Genomic DNA, 17,565 nt, shown 5'->3' on the forward strand with positions numbered 1-17,565 from the left:
GTATATTTTATCACCCCAATCTTCGATCAACAAAACATTGACTTAAAACGTCCGAGTTTAAATATGTGACTCCTCGTTTTACGACCCCTTGAATAAACTGTAAGTAAAAAAGTACTTTCCACTCTAATGAGTTGAAGTAATTTTTTTAAAGATTTTGTGGCTTAAATCGTTAAGTAAGTTACTCATTAAGTTGTATTCATAATGAGAGACAACTAATTTAATCCAGACAATTTCACGATAAAGTAATCATAATTTGTCTCTAAAAATTTTTTAATATGTAATTAGAATAACCATCTTAACCTACCTAAATAACAATACAAGGGTAAAGTTTGAAAAAGTTCAACTTTAGGATATAAATATCTACAATAACAATGAAAGTGTAACATCACAAAAAAGGGACCTGTTAACCTGTTGTGAACAAACACCCCACGCAAACTGGGGTTTGAATGTTTGATACCCTTGTCACCGGAACAAACATTAAACCGAAATTACGTGAATATAATCCTTAATCTTGCTTTATCTTGTATCGAGGTTACAATAAACATAGCTAATTTTGCATAGAATATAACGACAAAATGTTAATTTGTTGTAGAGAACCGTAAAGTTTGAATTGAGATTTTGTAACGTATGGGCAGCGCGGCGGGTTGCGGGTAGAGGGGCGCTGCGCCGTGGCCGCCCGTGCCAGGTAACAGGAGGTACGGTTCTGCGCACACTACACACAAAAGTACTGACAAATGTAAAAAATATTTATGCACTTTGTTTTTGAAAATTATAGTTGCTATTATTTGTTATAAAATGTTTTTTAAACATGAGTATTCGATTATGAAGTAATTGTCGTCATTTATATTTATTTTATTTTGTAGAGTAAAAGCACTTTCCAATAATTAAAAACTGAGTCAGAGTTATTTCAAATAATTTTGCATTCGTCTTTTGTCATTGAATAGTTGTATTTATTGTAATTTAACACGAAATGAACCAAAAATGTATTTTTTTTATTAAAATCAAAATATTATGCTGGGAAAGTAGAGCATTGTGCGTTCTTGAAGCTGCGGTCGTCCTACACGTCACGATGTTTCTCTGTCCCACGTCGTAGTTCTATCTCTGTCTAGCAACGCCTTTAGTCTCCACGAAATTGTTGTGCTGCACAGGTGTGTTAAACGTGCGCGGAAAATTTTGTGTCGTAAATAATACCTGTTTGTGCTTTAAAACAATATTAAATTAATTAAATTTTACCATAACTATATTCTGTTGTGTATGTGAGTTGTATTGATTAATACAATAATATCTATTAGTGAATTGGTGCGTTTCGAAACAGTGACAACAAGTTTTCTCGTGGTGTGTGCAGTCCTTGAATTGGAGGCTTTATCTTTGCGACGACGCTTGTAGCTGTCTTCTTATTCGTGTAGCAAGCAGTTAGTGGCCAAGGTAGACTATGAATTTAATATTAAACAGTTATTTTCCTTTGTTGACCGTTTGTCATGTTGTAGGTATTATTATTTCAATAAGTTATTAGTTTTATCCTTAAATCGATTAATGAAGCTATGTTAAACAATACTTTAATAAATAAAAATTACATTCTATACATTGGAGTCCATTATATTATCATTCATTATAGTAATAACACTAACTTAACGAGGAATCAACCCCCGAATTTTAGATTGTAAAGTTTAACTGCTATACCACCGGTAATTAATATATAATACTCTTAAATTAATAATTTAACAATAGAAAGTAGGTATTAAGTAGTCAAATGCTTAGAAAGATTTGATTGTTAATATGTCTATTTTTCCGTCTGGATTATGAATTCGACATGTTTATAAATTCTGTTTACCAGTTATAACATAAGATGGACTTGAATAAAGAAGGTTTTTCATTTACATTTTACTTTGTATAAAACACATTGTGCAGAATGAACTTGTTGAATTCAAAGCGGACCAAGACTTTCAAATTAATGCTAATTTTATAAACACGTCCTTTTGCGTATTAACTATAAACGTTTTGCGGATATATAGATTTAAAATTTTCAAGCTATATACTAGATTAACATAAATTAATAGAATCGATCGATCTCTATTCTGAAATTTTGGCGGGAAACTAAATTATTACATGAAATTAATCATCTTTATGAAAACATTATCTTAGTTTTTCATACACAATGAGAAGGACAACTATATGTTTTGTAGGTACGTGTGGTTTGTCAGTGGGATCTCACGATAAAAATACAATTCGAGAATATTTAATATTTTTGGGTACAGAAAACCATCATGCATCTAGGCAAAGGTATCACATTTAATTCAGTCACATATATTCTGTTTACTTGACGACTTATTCTACGGAATAAGTTACATCTCTTAAGAATTAATGGGATGTAACTCTTCCTCACGTGTAATTATTTTTATCGCTTGGGTGGAAATGGCATGCGCCGGCGCCTGTCACTGTCAAACGGAACGGTGCATAACGTGCCTTCAAAGTATTTGTGACTCATTCCAATAGTGCGACAGTGACCAGTGATGTCATCCCGTGAAGCCTTTGTTTATTTTAACACTGGAAAAAAAGCGATGTTATGTAATTCAAATGTAATAAAAATATTTTGTTTTCTTTAATAATGTTTAAATTTCTTAAATAAAGTTTAAGATTAAAGTTAACTTAATCTGCTTTCCTAATGTATTGAAAGGTTTTTAGTAATCTGATTGTAAGGAATAGCAAGGGCTACATTCTTGGATGGTTGATAAATTACAACAATTTTTGTTTCTACGTCGTGTCTTTATTTGACAAATACGTTAGAAGTTTCGAAGTACTGAGCCTTCATCACTTATGATGAGCACACTTATTTCGTTTTTTTTTTCTCTGCTTTACAAAGAACCTGTGAGGGCTGACAATGTATATGCAACATGTACTTCGGTAGTGGAAATTGCAAAACACATGCGACACATTTTTAGGCTCTGTTGATAATGGCGAATAACGTAAATGCAAATTTCTCTTACTCTCTAATAAACGGTATTTTTTACAAAAAATAGTAATGGCGATTTACTTATAAAATTTATTATGTTAGATATGTCTGTCTTTTAAAAAGTTAACTGGCTTATACAAAAAATAGCATATTTGAAGCAACATCTTAAGAATTAAATAAAGTTAATTAAGCTCAATCCGTTAAATTATGAGTGCACAAATCGGATCGTGTACGGATCGAGTCAGAGATAAATGTGTTACAAAAGTCAACGGTTAATAATTAACCGATATATCAAGTACCGCAGAAAATAATAAACTTAGAGAATCTCGACTCATTCAAGATTTAAACAGTACACTGTGTATTGAAGCGTGAGAAACTAATACGATTTAATTAGCACTATTGTCTAAAGCGTTGATCACACTGAAGTAAACAAAAGTCCATGTTAAATGTTCGATTTCATTCACTTATATCAATCAGTCAGCTAGTAAAAGTTTTCACCTATACACGCTCATGGTCATCCAAAAAGATCAGTTATAATTTTTGATGTCATTCACTAAATTCAGACAAACATAGAGTAGATAGCTGGCCAATTTATAGAACTGGCGACTGAGTAAAATAAAAAACCTATGCAGTTTCAGAAAAAAAAATGAAAATTACTCTTTAAACGGATTATAGCGGTAATAACTTTGACTTAGTTTTCGTACCGATATAAAATTGCACGTGATTCAATCACAAGAAATGACACGTGCATTGACCTAATACCTTAATAAGATTTAGGCACAAGTTTGGACACGTGGTGCCGATATTTAAACAAAAGACTCAAAGCGAAAAATCTGGCATTATCGGCTTACTCGTCATCCTGAACGAAAGTGATCGAATTGAAGTTACTACAAATAATGACATCTGTAGTAAAGTGATTTTTAATCAAACAAAATTAATTCGATTGACATGTACACTGCAAGAACCTACTGGTAAGGTTACCTAATACATATTGCAAAGATGAATGGATGGATCTTTGTTACATCGTATCTCTAGAACGACTGTATGGATGTCGCTGAAATTTAGCATAGATGTAGAACATACCCTGGAAGAACACATAGAGTATTATTACTTACTAATAAAGTTTTGGACGCGGAAGGAGTTTTCGGAGGGAGCTTCATATTTTCTTTATAGTTTTAAGCTTCTTAATTAATCAATTGTTCAACAAAATAAAATATATTATTATATACTTGTTAGTACGATGTACGAAGATCGTCAGAATTTATCTAATGTATACAAATTTAAAAAACTTCAAATTAGGTTTTTTTGTGGGAATTGAAGTGGCGTGGGCGGACTGTGAATGTGTAGTCAATAATATTTAAATATACTCCAGTTATCACTACGTTCTGTTCTAAAATCGGAACCTTGGCACAGCATAACGGTCGGTAATTGAATTAACCGAGCGTAACAGAACGGTTACTGGTATTGACGAAATCCCCGTTCAGTTCCTGAGACTTTCGTCGTACTAGAACTAGTGAATGACTTGTTACCTTCGTCAGAAAAAATAACCGAAAGCGGTGATAAACTAAGTATAGAACTAAAACTGAGCTCAGTGGAATATTTTGTGCATTGTTTAATTATTTTCCACACTGGTATACAAATTATATTGAGGAGGTAGTTTCAATAGAATTAAGCTTTCCAAATCGCACTTCTGAATTGCCCACTTTCTTTGACTACAACAAAAATGACATTGAAATATAAATCGATAAAATGTACAGGGCAAGGCAAGGCAAGTGTCGATGGCATTCGTTGGCAACGCGTATTGTCTTGCGATGCGGACATAATGCTAATCCGTGCCACGGTACAATGTCACATTGTTCTTGACTGAACGTTTTAATAAAAAATCAATTTGTGAGAATTTGCAAAAACACCTTTACCCATATTGGAATAGTAAATAAATGCGTTTCTTTCTTATCTACTGATGCTATAGCTACTCTATGTGAGGTTAACGCACCAGGTTTAAGCACCGGATCGATCTATCACTCGTTACCACTTCTTAATAGTTTGAACTTAAAATAAAAAAACTGGCTAATAACTTCCTTCAATTCCTCTGTTGCTTAGATCATAATACATAGATAATTACCTCCACGGAAGCTAACGCCAAGTTCTAAGCCATACCCGAGAGACAAGAACAATTTGATTAAATTACGGTAGAAGTAATTTACGTTCCTTGATAGTAGGTATAGTGTGAACCTTCAATATTATTATCGACTCGGCATTAAGCAAAAACGTTAATAACTCATCCGTCATTTACTTAATAGAGGTCTGGAATTATAATACGTTGTTAAGATTCCTGTAAGGTAAGAACTATGACAGATTTCTATCATTGATTATTTCTGTGGTAAAGCTCTGGTCTACATTTAAAAGAAAGTCTATATTTTATTTCAAGTTTAGTAAACTAAGACAATATGCCTTATGTAAATGTTTCTGTTGTGCGTTTGTAGTTTTAGTCAACTGACTGAATTATTTTTATTCTTTTATTATTTTCAGCTTTTTTAGAACAACTACAGACTCTTAGTCCGTACTCTTTTTTTTGCACGTATTCTTGCCAAATTACAAGTAGTGAGTTTCTTTTTTTTCTTTTTAGTTAATTACAAAAACCTGTGGTCATGTCAGGCCTATAATTTTGATCAGTACCTATTATTTTGATTTCTTTATCTATTATATTACTAGTATATACTAGACTAGTATACTATATACTATATATATATAGTATATTGTGTACTAGTGTTTTCAGATTGATATCGATGAGTCGGTCGTACGGAATGAACCTGGTATGATTGAAATAAAACGATGAATAAAAAAAAAGTATTGCTGACTCAAACGTTATTTGATTGTTATCTAAATAAATTATTTCTTAAAGGTCAATGACTGAAGCAATGTTAGGAATAATTTTATTTAGAATGCAACCGTCATGTGATATATCCAATTCTATTTAAGGTCAATGAGCTCATAAAAACTTTTTGTAATTATTATGAGTAATTTTATTTACCATACAATGTCTATTACCTTTATATTCGTGCGAAGTAAAAATTTTGTAAAAACATTCTAGAATGTTCTACAATTTTTTAAATATATTATCAGGCCTAGTCAGTATAAGAAAATTATGTGATGCTTTTTCTTTAACGCATTTCAAAATAATTCGTATGTGGCTGTCGTTACCAGATAGTAATTTTATTTGTACTTTTTGTTTTTAAGTTATAGTCTGAAACCAAATGAAACTTAATTACCCAAATGTTTTTGCCCAAAAAGTTTTTAATGCATTGATTAGTTTTTTTTTTTTGGAATTCATCAACCGGATCTCTTAATCATACTAAAATAAGTTTGCCCATAAATGCTACTATTGAAAAAACAAATACACATCTCACTTTTCAATGGCCGATATGTTTATAAACACGAAAAAATGTTTGTTAAACTCTATACTCATGATCCGCTTTGTTTTTCATACAAGTGATTAAACTTGGCACACTTAAGTCATTCGTATTATGTTAATTTAATAATAAGACCATCAGAAGAAATCATATTATCGCAGAAAATTCTTCTTCTTTGTGACATCTTCTTTCTTTTTTGTATAAAGGTTTGTCTATCGTCTGTATTTGTAAGTCTCTGGCTTAAAGGTCATCACGAAGCCTTTAAGTCATTAAAAAACTTGTACCTGTCATGTTTTGTATCTGTGCAAATTATCTGGTATTGAGGAACACCTAATCATGAGATCCTTGCCAATAACTCGCTCCACTTTAAAAATATATATCACCCTTTTGCTCTCTTTACTTTTTACTTCTATAATAAAATCGTGAAGGTAATTTTAAACAAGACTTAGAAGAACGCGAAGTTAGCTTACATATCTGTTGCAAGACAAAACACTTGTCATGAAATACTTGAGAAATTGTTATCAAAGTTAAGATACAAACTGTTGTAAAAAAGATAAATGAACTTACATTACTGTCCGATAAAATTTACGTGATAATAATTATCTGAATATTGTTAAGTGCTTCGATTCTTGTCACTATATATATATATATATATATATATATATATATATATATATATATATATATATATATATATATATATATATATATATATATATATTATTTCCGTATGTTTATATGTGAAAAAATATAAATGACACAGGTATTTAGTCTTAACTTTGCTTGAAGTTAATAAATTTAATATTAAGGTTTGTTAAGCAAGTGTTATCAACTCTTATATTTAAACAAAATTGAATTTCTTTGAAGGTTTTTTCTACAGTTGCATGTTTCCGTTAGTACCATGACCCAGTTTCAATTCTGTAATGTAAATGTGTACAAATAGATAAAATTTCGGCATCGCTTGCTTTTTCGTTTTATGTCGCTTTTGTATTTTTTGGATATAATTCATACATTATGTACAGCGCCTGGTAAAAAATTCTTTTATTTAAAGAAAATTTAACTAATTTATCAACATTTTAACATGAAAATGAACATTTCAAATATTGAAAAAAGCGTATATAATACAATAGCAAATAACAAATAAAATTTGATAAAAGATAAGCGTTTTGATTTAATAATCACAATTGTTCTTTGTACCGTGTACCACTACCGTCAGACTTGTCATGTGAATAACGTTTGTTTCCACCCCGTGCTGTCTCAACGCCCCGCAATGCAGGTTCATATTTAGGACAATTCTAGTTTTCACGCTATACGTTCGTATCATTTTAATTCTGAATCATAAATTTAAATTCATAATCATATTATTGTGTAATAATTATCATTACAAATTTTCTTATTATTAAGGTTCTACTTATAATTAATCATTAAAACTTAGCAGTAATAATTACATAAATATTTCATTTGTTTTCTCGTAACTATTACACGGTAACGAGCATTGAAATGATTGTCATTTGCTACATTTTTTATCCATTATGCTTATTCAACAGATCACACCCACTGTTTAAATGTATGTGACTGAGTGTGTGTGTGTGTGTGAATATATTACTGTTTTATTATATTTGCAAGGTAAACAAGATTTTTAACGCTCATTCTAAGTTGTATTCTTACAGTTCAATTATACTTACTGGTTTTATAAACTCCGTGGTTATTGAGGCCTCCGATATGAATAATTAATGACGTCACATTAATGCCTATAACTCTTAATATATTTGGTGTATGTTGAAGAACATTTACTACTAGTTCCATTTATAATATTTCTACAGCCAGATAGTATTGTGTGTAAAAGTATTTTATTACGTGGGAAAAGGTGCTTTTGCTTAACCAATTAAATGTGGCAGGACATTTGAAATTAAATAAATTCTAATACTTGCATAGTATGAGTACTGAGTACAATAAGAGTACGGATATCAAAAGTATAAATAGATTCTTGGCTGCTAAAAGATCAATATTACCATCCACTTGTACATGTCACGGATCTTGACCTTTCCTAAGGTTATTGATTCCAACAAAGGCGATCCCTTGGGAAAGGTTACCGTAACAAGCAAGTTCCCACGTCGTAAGGAAGCCGAACAAAAACTGTAGCCTGTCGCCCCTTTAGTTCGCACGGAATAGAAGCTATGCGCCGGAACATGGGGTGGATATAGCAAATAATTAACAGGTTCAAGTATACCATATGTTGAAATGATATGGTATTAAGATGATCATTACTGCGTTTCATCCGTCTCATATAAATTATAGCATATGACCAATATTTTGACCCACTTTGGACATATTTGATCCGCATCTCTTATGCAATTTTCAACATGTCCAAATAGAAATGGTAATAAAAACCAGTGAATGACAGTTTACACAATGAAAACAGTATTGCCAATCGTTGTACAAGTTGATACGCAGGGGCGTTGCGTGGTCTGCTTGTTACCAATATCGTATTTCATCGATAAACAAATGTAGTTTGATATCATTTGCGTTTGGCAATATAGAAAAATGGATGGAGCAATTCTGAACTGTTTAGTTGACAAGTTCACTTATAATAACGGTTACGTTTTAAGGTTCAGTTAGTACAGTTCACTAACGCAGTATTTAACTGCATTGTGAACAAGCAATGAAACGGTTGTCCTTATGTCTTTAATCTTATCATTTTGTGAAATGTTGATATTCTTAATGAGTGGTCTGAGACGACCTCTTTGATACTTCTCTTCAATATCTCTTGGAATGCTATGAACACTTGAAGTATTAGAAGAGTTGTAACGACATTGACAAATTTATATCTATACTATCAACTCTTGGCATGTCAGAGTGTTCATCAATCAAGAAAACTGTTCATTAATAAAAAAAAAGAAACAATATCGCTGGCCTATTTCCATTTAATAATAGTGTTATTGTCACGTTCGAAGTTAAGTCTGTCGATCGATGTCGCACTTGGCCACTTTACGGTTGCATAATGTTGTTTATCAACATGTACAGCTGCACGTAATGCTGGGACTCTATTATACACCGGGTAATCCTGTGAAACAGATAATCCATATTAACATACACTAGAACAATTCTATATCGATTTAAAGCGCTGTTGAAATCGACCTAATGTACAATCGCGAACCTTCCCGGTGTTCCACCTCTAGGGCTATAGTCGTTTAAACGTTTCGTACGCATTGAGACTACGACGCGGAAACAATAACCAATAGGGTGCAGCCTTTAACTCTAATGTTCGAAACCGGTCTGTGAATGGTCAGCGTTGTAACAATAGACTCAATAAAAATATTATTTTCTTTGTTGTCGTTCGAAACGAAAGCAGCGTTACTTCGGACTCCATTAATTCATTTTAAAATTATTCTGTTTTAAAATAAACAACGTAAATCATCGGAAGTTTTAATTTTTTTTCTACCAATATTTACTTAGTCATATGATAATTATAAATTAAAAAAATTAAAGTATGTTTTAGAATTATAAATAACAATAAATATTTATAATTTTAGCAACATAATATTGTATAATTTACCTTGTGTTATCTTTCTTGGAAACATAATTATGATTTAAAATTTAACCTGATTTAATAAATTTATTTGAGTTCAATTAAATTATATTATTTTTAGTGACATAACATGTGTCATGTCGAATGAAACGACGAGCTTAAAACATTAAATAGACGCTATAAAATAAACTTGAATATGTTTGATTTTGTTAAGGAATGATAGTATTCGAGTATATAATAAAAAATCATACTTAGAGACTCTTTTCTGTGTGGTTGTGGTATTTCACTGATCGAGCCGTCTCACTTGTTGATGTTGTCACGCTAACAATTAATACCAAAATCATAATAAGCGCTCTCGCAGCAGCTTTATAATTTAAATTTATAATTTCACGACTTGATAATCGCCCATGATTAGCGCATGCCTATCAAAAGGTGATACATATTTTCAAAATGTCTTAAGTCATTAATAAAATATGTTTAATGATTACTTTAACCAAGATATGTATACCATACTATAACATTGAAAAATATATGATATGATATAAGAGAATCTTTTTTGATTCTCCGTTCCGCGTAGAAAGTCCCATTTACTTTGTTCTAACATTGCACTTATGTTGCAATTTAGATATCACGACAGTTACCCTTTATCTTAAAACCCGCCTATCGTGTCTGATCAGCCGAATCCGCTGAATGATAATAAAATCTTTTACAAAGAAACATTTCTCCTTGGTATCAGATGCAACAAATTATGTTTTATACGGCTGTGTGATCATTAGAATACGGATCGGATTATGATGTTTTTGTTACGGGATAGACTACAAAAAATATTATAGGTGTTCGAAGAAAAATATTTTGCTATTTGCAGTTTATGACAGTCTAAATTACTATTTAGAAAAATATTTGCAAAATTTTCGAAGAATGCCGCAGCAATAACAAAAGATTACTATCTTGTTATTGCTGCGGCATGCTTGTATCATTGTTTACTGTAGAAGCATTTACTACTTGCACCTGTTGAGGCGGCTTTTTACCAAGTGCAACCGATTCAAGGAATAAAATAAAATAGACGTGCCGGGTTGCCAATGTATGAATATTGCATGCCAAGTAAACATTGAATAGTTAATATAAATATATTTCAGTATTAAAAAAATCATTATAGTGAGATTTTACTGTAACTATAAATGCAAGCGTTTATAAATTTTCAGTGAGTAAACTATGGTATTGACTCCTGGTTAAGTAAAAAATATAATTATTTTTCAAATCATTTATTTCTACTTTAATATTAACATTTTAAAGAGGAAAGAAAGGTTGTTTTTGAAGAATGATACATAAAATGTGAGTAACATAGATTCAGCGTCTTCAGCACATTATCAAAATCTTTGATAATGTGCAAACTATAGCCATAATAGGTGTTTCATACATGTGCTGCGAAAACTGGAAATATAAAAAAGATAAACAATATTTAAGAACATGTCAATATCTGTAAAAAGTATAAACTGTAGTTGTTTGTCAACTTGTTATGATTCTGAATAAAATTAAAAGTATACAAGAAATTATAAGAGATTTTTATTTTTTGTGCGGTTGTTTTGTCCTAACTGCTATCGTAAAACAATAAACAATTTTAAAATGAAGCACCCGTAATGCCGCTCAGGTGCGCTAAGCCTAAACAATAAGAATAATAATTGTAATTACCATCTGTCCGGGGGATTTTAGAATTCACAAAAAATGTTCCAACTAGTTTAGTTGTAAAAAAATGAACACTTACGCTAAGAGATGTGCGCGCAAATTACAATATTAATATTGATATCCTGTGATTCGCATCATCGCGTTTATACTTTAATTTATTAAATACATATTTTTAAGTATAAAAATAAAACAAAAATAATTAATTCTTTAATCTCACTAATTCATTCATTCAATTAAAAAAGTTTTGGGATGGATGGATGGATATTTACAAAAGATATCTTAAAGAAACTCGATTAAATTCCGCCTAGATGTAGAATTTAATAACAACCTTTTTTTCTCAATTCCCTGCGGACAAAATTTCGGACCAAAGTTAAAGATGAACTTAAGCTAAAGATCGAGCAAAGAGTCAAAGTATAAAAGGTTGACATATGATTAAGCTTAACTGTTACTACATACTAAGTTTGTTAGTAATGGTAATGGTAAGGCCTTTAAGGTTTTCTTTATTTAGATTTAAATAAAAAGCTTATTCGTATTTCATTCATTTTATTATATAATAAATATGGTTAATAATTATAAAGTGTATTATTGGGTTGACATCGTTTTTACAAAATGTTTAGGTTCTTAACATTAACATTTAAATAAATTATAACATGAATCTATATAAATAAAATTGAAATAAATATATTTTATACTAATATACGAGTACTTTTTATATAAATATTAGAAACATACGATTCCTATGTTATACGTATGTTTCTAGTATTTTGTCGGTCCACCATTCGCAGCTATGACGGCATCGCACCTATCTCGCATAGAGAGGACTATGTTTTGACATAAGTCTGATCCTCTAAATGATTCCCAAATTTTTTCACAGTGGGCTACTAGCTCTTCTTTGCAGCGCTCATTTCTACTGTCCCACTTTTGGACCATGAGCGCCCACAAATTTTCAATCGGGTTGAGATCCGGCGACTTTGATGGCCACGAAATCGTTTGAACTTCGCTATGAGACTCAAACCAGTCCCTGACCACGCGCGCACGGTGTATCGGACAATTATCTTGTATGAAGTTAATTCCAGGAAAAACTTCGACGGGATACACCGTGCGCACTGTTGGTAACATTACGTCCTGTAAAATCTCTCGGTATACGTGGCCATTTGATCGCCCGGGTATAAAAACTAGCTCCCCGGGTCCCGCGGAACTCATCCAACCCCACATATTTACTGTTATTCTGCCCGACTGGGTATTTGAAATTACATTTTGAGGAGCATACCTTGTATTATTTGCTCGCCATAAATTCTGACGTCCACATTGATTGGACTTAAAACATTTTTCGTCAGAAAATATGGCGTTTGAAAAATCGAAATCTCTAAACTCTCTAGCGAAACGTAGTCTTGCGGTGCGATGCTCTTCTGTTAATCCAATTTTTTTAGCTGGTGTCCTATTATGGACACCGTTTCTGTGTAGATAATTGCGAATGGTTTTTACCGAGCACTCAAATTTTTGAGCAAAAACTTTTGTAGCAGTGAAGGGCTGCTCGGAGTAGTGTTGCAACATCTGATTTATTTGGGGCTGCTGCGCAACACGCAACGGCATGATTCGTACTCGATCTAACAGCGAGCCTTCGTTCCCGTAGCGCTCCACCCACCGGCGTACTGTAGCTCTCTGTAAAATAACTTTTATATTAAACGAAAGACAGAAAAATTAAAATTAAAACATATGTAACGTAATATATCTGTAATTCCAACTGTTGCATCTGATTTTTATTTTAGATAATATGTTTATAAATTGATTTAATAAGTTAACTAAATAAACAGATATTTGTATATTTAACCATTATAAGACAATAGAGAAAGGTCTTGTTATTAAGTCTAGGCTAAAAAATAGTTTTAGATAAGAAGTGTTTAAGTATATAAAAAAGTCAATGTGGTTTGTGATATTTTTTTCTTTTAAGATTTTTTAATTTACCTTGCGTTGCCGGTTATAATTTACATTGGGTTAAGCTAAACCTAAGGTTATAAATATATTTGTATACACATATAAATTTGAAATATTTACGCTGTGTAATCTTTACATTACGAACTTACGGAATTGCTGATATTATGGCTTTTAATTAAAAATCGATATTATCAATCTATTATTACATTATTTCCAAAAACATATAGTATATAGTCTAATATGGCATATTCAAAAACATGTAGTTTTTAGTTTTTGAACGATAACTTGTAACAATCAGAGAACACTAAGTGGCAAGCAGATATAAACGTGTTCAAAGTAATAACGCTAATCAAAAAAAAAAAACCTACAATGAATCAAAGTAATAAATACAGTTCTTATTTATTCAAAAGTTTTGAGTTACATATTTATAACTAATCAATTACGTTTCATTGTCTATAAAAACATATTACTTACTGCAACATTAAGTTCATCCGCTATTTGAGAGATGTTGAAACCTTCCCGATGCAAAACGATGATTTGTTCTCTTTCTTCAGCAAGATTACGCGGCATTATGTTAAATGATTACAGATTAAGTCCAGGGTTCTAGCACAGGTAAACGTAAGGCGATCTATCAGTCCGGAAAACAAGCAGAGGTCACTAATAGGCACAAATCACAAAAGTCCAAAAAACAAACAGAGGTCGTAAAACTTAAAACGCATAACAAAGACAGCGGCAGTAACAACACGCAGGGATGCAGAGCAGTACGCAACTGATTGTTTTTACTATTATCCAGTCGCTTGCGCAACTCATTGCTAACTCATTGGCTATCCGTAAAAAGGGGGCGGAGTTTGTTTCGTTGCACGGTGCAAGGCATATTTTCGTTAAGTGGAACACCGGGAATTTCCGCCATTGTACAGATGCTAACCGCATCTTTTGACTGCCGAATCACCTACACAAATTTATATTACGATCGATCATTTTTATACATAGAAAATACGATTTTGTTGGGATAAACTCAACCTGAAGAACTCGTTTTAAAAGTTGTTAAAGCTCTTGATTATCTTTTATTTGTGCCTGATTCCTAGCTTTAAATATAAATACTGTTATATTCTTTTTCTTTTTGTCAGCCACACAATGCCCCCTTCTGGGCTTAGGTCTCCCTGAAAGATCGCTACGATGAACTGTGCTGTGCTACTCGCATTCAGGATATTACTGAACTGATAACCCGAATACTGAGAATTACTGTAATATAGTTTATTTTAAATTGAGATCTGCTGTATACAGATTCTAGACGATTCTATGACTCATATGTTTTGATAACGTAATCATTATAAAGCATGTTAACTGTACAACTCTATCGTTAAACCAACAAACGCTAGAACAATAGAAAACTCTTTCCAGTGTTAGCACAGCTGCGACCATTTCTATTGAAAGAATAACAATAAAAAGAGTCGGTGCGCGTTTAAAGCATTTACGCCACCATTGTATCGTTCAATGTTAAATGAATATTTTTTAACTTGAAGTATCGTAATCCAGTGGTTAAAAGTCTACTCTTTTAAATCATGTTTCAATTGCGTACTGAATTAGGTCAAACAACGTAAAAAATATCTCTTATTTATTCTATACATCACGCTTGTTTTTTTTTCGCAATATTTCGTATCGTATGAAATAATGTATCAATTCATTCAGTTATCGTTCCGGATAACCACATCTGTTATCTATGTTTATCTTAACTCACATGTTTAAACTATATCTTTCACTATTCTTGCTTTGCAAAAGGTAATGAATTTTTTTAAGTTTTTTTTTTGGCGGTAAAAAAGTGTCATCCATATAACTTGTTACCAAAATTAAATGTTCTGTTATCGTTTTTCATCACGTCTATTTTGGTCAAATTGTTTACGTGGTGCGAACGATAATTGGTGAGAGGTTGTTAAGTGTTTTTATACCAAGTTTGTTCATTTTTAACCGTAGTTTATCTTCAACTTTGAACAGGTAACTAACCGTAGATATATCTAATATATAAAATTCTCGTGTCACAGTTTTCGTCACCGTACTCCTCCGAAACGGCTTGACCGATTCTCATGAAATTTTATGAGCATATTCAGTAGGTCTGAGAATCGGCCAACATCTATTTTTCATAACCCCCCCCCCCATTTAGTTTTTTTTTAACTGCGCGCGGACGGAATCGCGGGCAGTTAATATCGCTAGTAATATATAGATGGAGTGTTTCATACAAGTTTGACGTCTTGTCAAGAGTCGATTTTCGAAATGTCTTTGTTTTGTTAACGATAACACTCATGGAATTTACCCAAAATTTTACAAAAAAAGCCTTTTTTATCTCACCTTTGTGCTTCTGATTAGGTATCTATATGTTAGATTATATCACCAATTATTATACTAAAATATTTGAATATCTCACCATGGCATGTTATATGAATTAGTACACTGACATATGTTGAATTCTACACAGAAGAGCGAAATTGTCCTCAATGCCTTGGCAATGAGACAAGAACGTATCATTTCGTTTGCATTTCCGTGTACATAAATAATTGTGTAAAACCGGATAAAATTGCATTATTATAAGTTTTATTTATATTAATCTTCGTAAACCTAAACAGAGTAAAAGGGTATGCCGGGTTAACTTTTAATGAAAATCCTCTTGTAATTATGTTGCGGGTAGAGGAAGTATTTTGCTCAATATCGCTCATTTGACGTTCAGACCAGCTAGGTCATATTATTTAGTTATAATTAGCGAGATCACGTTGCTTATGTCACATAATGCTAATTGGTCAATTCTCAAGGTAACTCATATATTTGCATTATTTCTTACATATATATTTTTTTATTGTCACTGCACTTTGTTTTGGATCTCTTTAGATGTGTATAAGTATAATGTTATTTATAGTTTTGTTATTGTGATACTCTCTTTGATTACATGAATGCTGTGTTTGCCTGTAATTGAAATATGTTTAAGATTACGCTTAGATGAAACTTATGTTTTAGATTATGTATAGCTGTGTGTAACATATTTTGTTGGCAACCCTAAATAAATAAATATACATTTATTGCTTGCAATTACTTACTTCTTACTAATATTAAATGCGAATGTTTGGAAGGATGGATGGATGATTGTTTGAAGGTATCTCCTGCACGGCTACATGAGTCTCGCTGATATTTGGCATAGATGTAAAACATAACTTGGAAGAACACATAGGCTAATAATTATTATTTTTTTATTTCCACGCGGACAGAGTTGCGGGCTACAGCTAGTATACATACTAGTATATTTGAAGACTATCGTGACTTTGTACATGAAACAAAGAAAGTCTTTTATTTTGTTCATATCTTATCGATGACCTAAAAAAATTTTAAGAAAAAAAAATAGCCGACTTCAAAAAAAAACAATCGCAAACAAAATGCACTCAAAAGTTACCTAAAAAAACCAATTTCAAACAAAATGCACTCAAAAGTAACCTAAAAAAACCAATTTCAAACAAAATGCACTCAAAAGTAACATAAAAAAAAATTCAAACAAAATGCACTAAAAAGAAACAAAATAATGTCATGAAAACTCTCTAAACTCTAGTAGTTAGTAGTAGGGGCTCAGTTTTCCGCAACTCCACGACAAGCGCGTATTTTGGGTGTCTCTAAACTCTAAAGAAAGTTCTCTTCTTTCTTGTAACATGTCTATATTGTATAATTATTGTTATTTCGCAGTCGGTGTCGGCCGAAGTAAATATATGAAATTTTATATTTGAGATGTATTAGACATACTTACGTTTATGTCCCTACTTAGGCCGAAACCGACTCCAAAATAACAATAATTATACAATATAGACATGTTACAAGAAAGAAGAGAACTTTCTTTAGAGTTTAGAGACACCCAAAATACGCGCTTGTCGTGGAGTTGCGGAAAACTGAGCCCCTACTACTAAGTACTAGAGTTTAGAGAGTTTTCATGACATTATTTTGTTTCTTTTTAGTGCATTTTGTTTGAATTTTTTTTTATGTTACTTTTGAGTGCATTTTGTTTGAAATTGGTTTTTTTAGGTTACTTT

At 31.8% G+C, this 17,565-nt stretch overlaps 1 protein-coding gene across 3 annotated transcripts in view; it reads left to right on the forward strand.

Moving 5' to 3' along the window:
- Positions 1-1,134: 1,134 nt before the first annotated feature.
- The window catches only part of LOC106707340 (rab11 family-interacting protein 4A), a 73,246-nt gene continuing 56,815 nt past the window's right edge, over positions 1,135-17,565 (forward strand). For all 3 annotated transcript variants that reach the window (XM_045680384.1, XM_045680385.1, XM_045680386.1), the window contains exon 1: positions 1,135-1,425. The gene's annotated coding sequence lies outside the window, so the exon portion shown is untranslated. The remainder of the gene's footprint in view (positions 1,426-17,565) is intronic.

The sequence above is a fragment of the Papilio machaon genome, chromosome 12 (genome assembly GCF_912999745.1).
Source record: "Papilio machaon chromosome 12, ilPapMach1.1, whole genome shotgun sequence".
Classification (NCBI taxonomy): domain Eukaryota; kingdom Metazoa; phylum Arthropoda; class Insecta; order Lepidoptera; family Papilionidae; genus Papilio; species Papilio machaon.